General features: G+C 41.7%; 1 long non-coding RNA gene across 1 annotated transcript; it reads right to left on the bottom strand.

The window, feature by feature from the left end:
• Positions 1 to 302: 302 nt before the first annotated feature.
• LOC149304806 (uncharacterized) lies at positions 303 to 8,297 on the bottom strand. Its single transcript, XR_016271873.1, has 5 exons — positions 8,144 to 8,297; positions 6,990 to 7,184; positions 5,436 to 5,582; positions 3,165 to 3,299; positions 303 to 1,042 (listed from the first exon to the last, which is right to left on the bottom strand). It is a non-coding gene; the product is annotated as an uncharacterized LOC149304806 (long non-coding RNA).
• Positions 8,298 to 8,588: the final 291 nt, after the last annotated feature.

Raw genomic sequence — 8,588 nt, 5'->3', positions numbered from 1 at the left:
ACAACTCCCAGAAGCCCCAGGCAGCATAGCCAATGGCGAGGCATACTGGAAATTGAAGTCCAAACCATTTGGAGAGCCAAACCTTAAGGGCCACTATACTAGAGCCACATATAGACCTTAGTCCAATTTTAGGAGCCCTTCATAAATATGAACTTCGTAAAGTTCAGACCAGATGCTCACAAGTCACAAAGAAGGAAAGAGGCTGAAGCAATGAATCAGATTCATGTGATAGATACAAACTCATCTGAATGAGACTAGGAGTAAAAGAAAAATCAAAGACAATGATGTATTCCTGGTAAAGTTCATTAACTCCAAAGCAAAAGACAGTATGAGAAATGTAACAATTTGGTGATCATCCGTAATATCACAATTGGCCAAGAAATATCCAACTGACACTTGCGTTGTTGTTTTTTAATCAGCAATGTGCAGAAATAAGAGGGGAGTGATCATTGTCTAGTAGGCAATGAAGATGGATATTCCATTTGGGGACAAATATCTTGCTGGAAAGTAAGGATTTTGGGAATGGTTGAGATAATTCAACAGTTCCAACAAGGCATTTCAGTCAGATGAGCTTTCAAAAGTGAGAAGTTACAAAGGCCACTGGTGGCTTCCATTTCGGAGGGTTTATTCCACAATTCCAGGTTTATTCCACATTTTATTGGAGTTATCCAAGGTGCCAGACCAATTTGGGGATAGAGATCAACACTTTGGAGAATTTCTTTAAAGTTCAGCCTAAAATACAGAATGACATCACCAGCCACCGCTGGGAAATGTTATCACATGGATGTTTATCCATCGATAACAAGTGACTATTGGTTTAATAGCATCGCCACTTAGAACAGCCATTTTCCGATGGGGTTCCAGGCCTAGAGTTTGGTTCACAGTGGAGTATGTCTGCAACTGTGGATCTTCTCCACATTCTATACAGGGGTATTCATGTTGTTCAAAAATAATGGCTGTGGTCCTTGCAATGGGTTTACTTGGGAGGACAGCATTTTCTCTTCTGTGAGTAAATACTGGTGAAAAAGCAGACTTCGTGTACCTGGAAAACAAATGGGGAAATGGGTAGATAATGATTCATCCTTGAAATGTGAAGCATAAGGTTCACCATTTCTGTTCATAGCTGGTAAGGAAAAGAGGGGCCACAAAAACCACCATCTAAAAAGCTACATATGACCATAACAGAGATCTCTTTCATCAGAAAATTACACTTGACAGTTTTGATTGTGGAGGTGGACATTTGGTACTGGCTCAGCCTTGCAACGGACAGACTTGACAGTTTCACTTTCTCCCGTCGCTGGAATTCATGATGGCAGTTATGAATGCATAACCTAGAGTTCAGTTCAGTTCATCTTTATTATGGTCATAGACCAGCACATTATAACAGATTCATGGTCATGATTCATATATATTCAACAGGAATAGGTGGGGATCCCAAAGGACAGCAGCTGCTGTGAGAGATGGAGGTCTGCTGTCCTGTCAACACAACAGACAATTTCCACCCTCTTCCCATGAACAATCTCCAATGTGAGGATCTTGGTTCACACATTTACCTAAGAAAGACAACTTTGCTACTTACATTCCTGGTATAGACTGCATAAAAAATAAGTTTGTTACACCCGTTTTTGTTATATGGACATAACAGATAGATTTGCACAAGAACCCTTTTTTAATGTACTGGTATGGATACCTGTCCTTACTGGTGGTGCTTATAACATTATATTTCTCTTTATGCAATTGACTGTATATACCCAAGCATTTTATAAGTCAAGGAACTATATCCCTTGGTTGAGAAATTGTCTCTGCTATTTTAACATTGTGTAACTATGAGCATAATAAAGCAAACTTCAAAATCCATCAAGCAGAAACAGTATTGTCCTGATGTAATACTTGATCCAGAGAGAAGGTGACTTGGTAGTAAGGTACTCAGTGAGTAACTGATTATGGACAGAATTCTGTTATAGAGATCCATGCTTACAGGTTTTTTTCTTATGGGTAGAGATGTCCTTTTTCAGGTGCTGTGGCATTAGTTTTCCCCTTCCTTCCTCTGCAGCCCACAAAACCCCCTTGCTGAAAAACCATGCTTTGTGGAAAGCAGGCAGGTTTGGAGAAGCATTGGGTTACATGCCCAGAGCCACAGGCGAAATCATGACATCAGCACTGAAATTCACCAGGATCCTTCAGGTATTAGGAAAATAGCAAGATGCTTCTCTGAGTCTGTTTGCTCACTTGGCCTGGAACAACCATGCAAGGTGGCTTCAGAGGCATTTCCCATCTGCTCTCTTACTGTTTTAATCCAGAACAGCTCTATTTGTATTGTCTTACATCTCCATTGCCAATTTGGACTACCAAATAGCCAGGGCTTATTACAAGCTTTTGTTCCTGGTATTTAAGGCCCTGCACTTTAACCTTCCACAGCATCTGGCATCTCAGCTATGGTATGTACCATATAAGAATTTAAGATCCACATGCAAAGGATTGCCTCCTGGCAGTTTCACCGACATGTATGGCTCTATCAAAGGCTGTGAGCCTTTCAGGATCTGGATCTGCATTTGGGGAACAGTCTTGCTTTGCACCTCCAGCTGGAGGAGGATCTTACCCATTTTTGTAAAGGGCTGAAGACTTTCCTCTTTGATTCACTGGATTAAGCCTCTGAGTGAGTCTAAGGTGGGCAACTGATGAGGATCTTGTTTTCAGTACATTAGTATATTGTTTTAGTATTCTAGTATATTGCAGTGTTGTGTTTTATTGTCTTGTTCTTGATTATATATGTCTGATGTCCTGCCCTTATTTCCATTACACCAAGTGGATGTAGGACTGAGGCCAATTTACTAAAACCAGATTTTCAGAAAACCTGCCCACAATTGGGAATTGTGTGGTCCTCCAGATTTAGATCAACATCCAGCATTCCTCACCCCTGTCTATGCTGGGTAGGGCTTCTGGGAGTTGCAGTGCAATAACATCTGGAAGGCTGCATGATTCCCAGGCCTCGTCTATTAGACTACACTGCCCCAACTTCCATCTTTGTCTACATACTTATTTCCTTTGCACTGCAGAGCAAAATCCTGTGATAGGGTTGCCTTGAGATCACTAAAAGTGAGAAATGACTTAAGGGCACACAACAACAAAAACAACAAAAGGCGAGTCCCGGTCTCTCTACTTACCTAATACTAGGCTCAAAAGGAAGGAGACACAGCTGATCCAGAAAGCCCAGTCTGGTGCTAGGTGGGAATTCTCTGTCTTTACAACAACTTGAAGCTCAAATAACATAATCATTAGAGAACATATGGTGCAGAGTCCTACAGATAAGAAAGATAATGGTATTAGGACAGTGGTCATCATTAAAATCAGACATTTTTGGGACCAGCCAAAGAGTATCCCAAACTCTTGCATTTTCCTTAATCTCTGCAAATACTCATGGATGAGAAAAAACATCATTTCCCCTCAGCAGCATAGTTTATTTTTGATGGAAGGGAAAAGCCAGGTGCTGATATGATGCTGAACTAGGAGAGTCAGATATATGGCAAGAAGTCCTGAGGTCCAATATTGCCTCCATCTTGACTTTCTAGGATGCTCTGTAGAGAAGTATAGTGGGCTCTCCACATTTGCTGGGATTAGGGGCTCAGGACCCCTGTGAGAGTGGAAAAACCACAAATAAAAAAACATTTCTCCTTTTTTTAACCCAAGAGAACTCCTCTCTAGGGATCTTTAGGTCTTCCAGTGCTTTCTCTAGCAATCTCTAGGTCATCCAGTGCAACTCTATGGTCAATTCCATAATTTCTCTGGAAGACCTTGGGATTCCTAGAGAGAACATATTAGTCCAATCTGCAAATAATTAAATGAGCAAATGTTAAAGCCACAAATGTGGAGGGCCAACTGTATAACCTCCATCTGAAACATCAGGACTATAGTATAGCCGTACCTTCCAGGATTGTTAAATACATTGCAACATGATCATGCCTACAGATTAAGCATTATGAATGCTTGTAAATTCTATGATGATCATGATCATAATGGTAAGGCCCCATCCACTAACCCAAGCATAGGAAATGGTATTTATCACCTTGATAGTTTTTGAGATTTCAGAGTCACTTTCTCAATAACAAAAAGGGAAGAAACCTAGGAGGATGTTTAAAAAATGACAGGTAAATTTCTGACACAACTGAATGCTTTGCCTAGTGCCACATTATGCACATTTTCTGCATTGCTGTGAAATTGCGTCACACACACACACATGGTGAGTCTTGATTTATTTGCCACATTGGGAATATTTGGGGAAGAAGAGAGAAGAACCTTTAATTTCTTTTATAAATATAACTGCAACAGCCATTTTAAAAGTTCGAACTGTTGATTTGATTCTTGGGGTGGTTTCCATGCGTACTTGTTTAATCTAGCACTGCATCCGCTTTGGCAAAGTACCTTTCTGGTTTACAGTTCCCTGAATGCTGGTTGGGAATTCTGGGAGTTGTAGGCCTTGTCTATGTGGGTGATTTATCCTGAGTTCCCCCTGGGCTTGCTGCTTCCTACTTACATGACACAGGATCAGAGCCCCAAATTGCCTATAATGCCTGCATCCGATTTGGGGCTTCCTTCCCCGACCCACATTTAAATGCTGACCGTTTGCTGTAGGTTTTCGGCAGGTTTTCAGTGACAATGGTGGCAACCTTTTTACTTGTGGTCCCTGTGAGTTACCAGGTGCTTTCTGCTGTGGGTGCGAATTGTTTTGAGACACATGGCATCGATAGCATGGCTGGATGCCTTGTTATGACCTCAGCACTGGTATCAGGCAACAAATAGGAACTGCATGGGAAGGCAGCCATCCATCATTGATGGGAAAGAGAGCCAAAAGCCCATAAGCTAAGAGGTGGATTGCCAAGCTCTGTATCACATACATATGTACATGTAAACCTAGATATAATATTATACACACAGGGGCACTTTTTCACTTCTTTGGTTACTGATCTCCTATAATCCTAAAATAGTCAGCATTCCATGCTCAGTGAGCATGCTCAATCTTCACTGGTCTGAATATATTTTTCTCCTTCTTTTCCTCCTAACGCTTGGGGAGGAATCTGCAAAATGTGGAGTTTCTCAACCATATAAGTCCAAAACACACTGCAGGAATAATCCAGTTTGAGACCACTTTAACAGCCCTGGCTTAGTGCTAGGGAATCTTGTGAATTGTAGTTTATTGTGGCACCAGAGCTCTCTCTGACAGAGAAGGCTACATGTCTCACAAATACTACAGTTACTGGAATCCCCTAGTATTGAGCCAGGGCAGTTAAAGCGGTCTGAAACTGGATTATTTCTACAGTGTGTTTTGGGCCATAGTTACCTTTTCTCTTGGTTGGGGAGGCATTTTGTCTACACAAGTAGAAATATTCAAAGAATGAAGTTTTCATTTAGTAAAGATGATGGTGTGGCTCACATAGTACCTGCACTGTAGTTAGCCAGAGAAGAAATCAGGACCTCTGGTACTTTCCTCTTTAAAACATGAGTGAAAAGATCCTGGGAGGTCAGCAAGGCAATGACTGAGCAGCCAAGGGCAGTGATCATAAGGCCTTGAGTAACTGTCACGCTCCCTTGAAGAAACCAATGAAATAATATAAGTGTACATAATGGATTGCTAAGAATGCAAATGAATGGGTCATAGAACAAATCAAGCTCGAACTCTTTCTAGAAGCTAAAAGGACTAAAATGAGGCTGTCGTACTTTGGTCATATAATGAGATGGACATGATTTATTAGGAAGGTCAATGACTAACATCCTGTTAGTCAGTTAGGATGTCCTCAATTAGGCTGTGCACATTGTAACTGCTTTGTATTGTCATTTGTGACAATGGCAGTATTGCCATCTGGAGTGATGAAGGTCTGTGCTCCATTTCGTACAATGTGACCAGCCCCTTCCTGGAGGTGAGCAACACTGCAATGAAGAGTTCTGCTCCTCGCAATGTTGCTCAGTGATGGAAGGTGGGCTGGTCACATCATCTTGCAATGTCTCACTTGCCAACAGCACAGACCTCCATCTCTCTGGATGGCTGCCCAGATTTTAAGGTGGTTTTCAGGGGTTGGGTGGGGAGTGAAAACATCAGCATGACTCTGTGGCTATGTGTTTGACACAGGACCTTGACCAAGAATGCTTGGCAAAGTGGAAGGCTGTAGGTAAAGAAAAAGACTGCACTACACTGGATTAACTCACTCAAGGAACTCACAGCCCTGATTCTGCAAAGCAGTTGATGACTGGGCCTCATGGAGGTCTCCTGTTCACAGGATTGCCATAAGTCAAAGTTGACTTGACAGCAGATAATAACAACAGCCAACACTAATATGAGAATGCAAATCTATCTAGCATTATTATGGCATATTTAGCTTTAAGCAAAAGCATGAGCCCAGAGATATCCCTCTATCATTTAGCAAGACCATTAATTAAAAACTAACAGTTACACTGGGAGATGACTGGATTATAAAATATAACTTAAAATCATAATGGTAGAATTCAAAGATATAGCTGCGTTAGTCTGTAGAGTCAGTATGAAGAGAGATCGCTGTAGCACCTTTGAGACTAACTGAAAGAAAGAAGTTGGCAGCATGAGTTTTCGTCGACTTTGGTCTGCGTCCTGAAATGCATCTGAGGAAGTTGACTTAAGTCTATGAAGGTTCATGCTGCCAAAATCCTTTTTTCAGTTTGTCTGAAGGGTGCTATAAGATCTCTCCACATTTAAATCATAATGTAATGTAACTGTGCATCTGTTACTGGGGAAAGGAAGAAATTGCATACAACTTGTTATTTGTTAGAGGTTACTGCCAAGCCCTGTGAATGCATCAAGGAGCTGGCAGGAATGCATAGGGCTACCTCTGCCCCAATGCTCCATGATGTTACATATACTCATAGTAATGCTCTTAGCAGACCCCAAGGTCCAGGAGGGTCACCTTCTTCCTGAGTCATGTTTCTGCCATGGAAAAGGAAACTTCAGTCCTGGTATTGCTTACCTATGATGACAGGATTTCTAATACATTCCTTTTGAAAGCAAACCATCCACAATCCCACATGGATATCACCTGGCACACAATGATGCACCAGCCAGAAAGGAGATGCTATGGAGATTATGAGCAACATAGTGTTGATGGAGCACATGGCACAGTATGCTTTCCTGAAGAAAGACATGCGGGAGGTCTTGTAAGAACCTAGACAGAGAGGAAACAAAACAGCATCAGGCACCCTAAAAACAATGCTTGGAGGATATGTTTTAGGCCAGAGGTGGGTAAAGCGAGGCCACTGCTTGCATCCAGACCACAAAGTCATTGTTAGAATCATTTTTATTTTATTTCATTGGAAATGCTAATAATGGGCTTCTTAAACACAACACAGGACCTGAACCTGACTTATTCTGGCCCTTGTTGTAGCATCTGGATATCAAAGAGAAATGGGAGAGGCAAGATTTGAATCTTTATTTTTGTAATCCACGCTCACAGTCACGATTCTGCATGGGATTCTGGTAAGCAAGCAGAAGTTTTACAGTAATCAATGGTGTTTTAGCAACAGTCTTTCTATCGGATTAAATGCCATGGTGGCAGTTAGCCTCTAACACTGTTTGAAAGAACACCACATATATTCATCTATTAATCAGTGGAGAATTTCAGTACCTTTGATAACTTCTAGAGCAGATTCACTGTCAACGGATAGAGAAGACGTCACTGATCAGATGACAAAGCCAATAGCAAGGGACTATATGTGTTCTAAGCCAAAACATCCAGAGAGCTCAGCTTTTCAAGGCCTTCTGCATTGAACCCCAAACATTTGGGCTTCGTAAAGGAGGCCTATGTGGGAGGCTGAGTAACTCCCTCCCTCTCTCCTCATATTTCCTTTAAACATTAAAAAAAGAACCTGCAGATCTTCGGAAGATATATATGCTCCGTTCCCTGAATATTATCATTTCTGCCATTATTCCCTGCTGCTGCCCACGAAAGCGTTAACACATTTCCAATCTCATTTGCTATAACCGCTGATGTGTCACCAGACCCTCAAGCCCAAATATGTGAAGTAGGGGGGCTGTTTAAGTGATTGTCCCTGCCAATGATGTTATCCTAACTTTCCCTGTGGCTAATGACACACATTAAGTCCATATAGTGGAGCACAAGGCCACCTGTCTTCATTTTGGCTCCACCGAAGTCCGATCTAAAACAAGAAGTGTTCAGTCACGTCTTGCTCTGTTTCTTCTCTATACCCTCTTCTTCTTGTTGGTGTTCCTTTTGTCATAAACCAAAGGAAAGTACCACTAGGGTAGCTTGGCTCTCCAGTCTTGGCTTCCAACTGCCATAGAACTTTACCACCTGCAGAAACAAGGAGCCAGGGGAAGACACCAGAGCAACATCCCTTTTGGCTTATCCCTTTGTATTCCTTGGGATGCATCATTCACTGTGGCCTCACATCCCTTGGAATTAGGCTGGGATTCTCTTTTATATTGCACATTAAGAAAACTGGGCCTCTCTTGTTGCAGGGGAACAAACTGATTAAATTGCCAGCATTTATTATTCATCATGCCTGAATAGTTAAGCTCCTCATGGAAGTTCATAGGCACAGGTTGCATC

The sequence above is a fragment of the Sceloporus occidentalis genome, unplaced genomic scaffold (genome assembly GCF_023333645.1).
Source record: "Sceloporus occidentalis isolate IW3139 unplaced genomic scaffold, rSceOcc1.0.p SCAF_13, whole genome shotgun sequence".
Classification (NCBI taxonomy): domain Eukaryota; kingdom Metazoa; phylum Chordata; class Lepidosauria; order Squamata; family Phrynosomatidae; genus Sceloporus; species Sceloporus occidentalis.
Note: the sequence above shows the minus strand (reverse complement) of the source record. Positions and strands in the feature narration are given on the sequence as shown.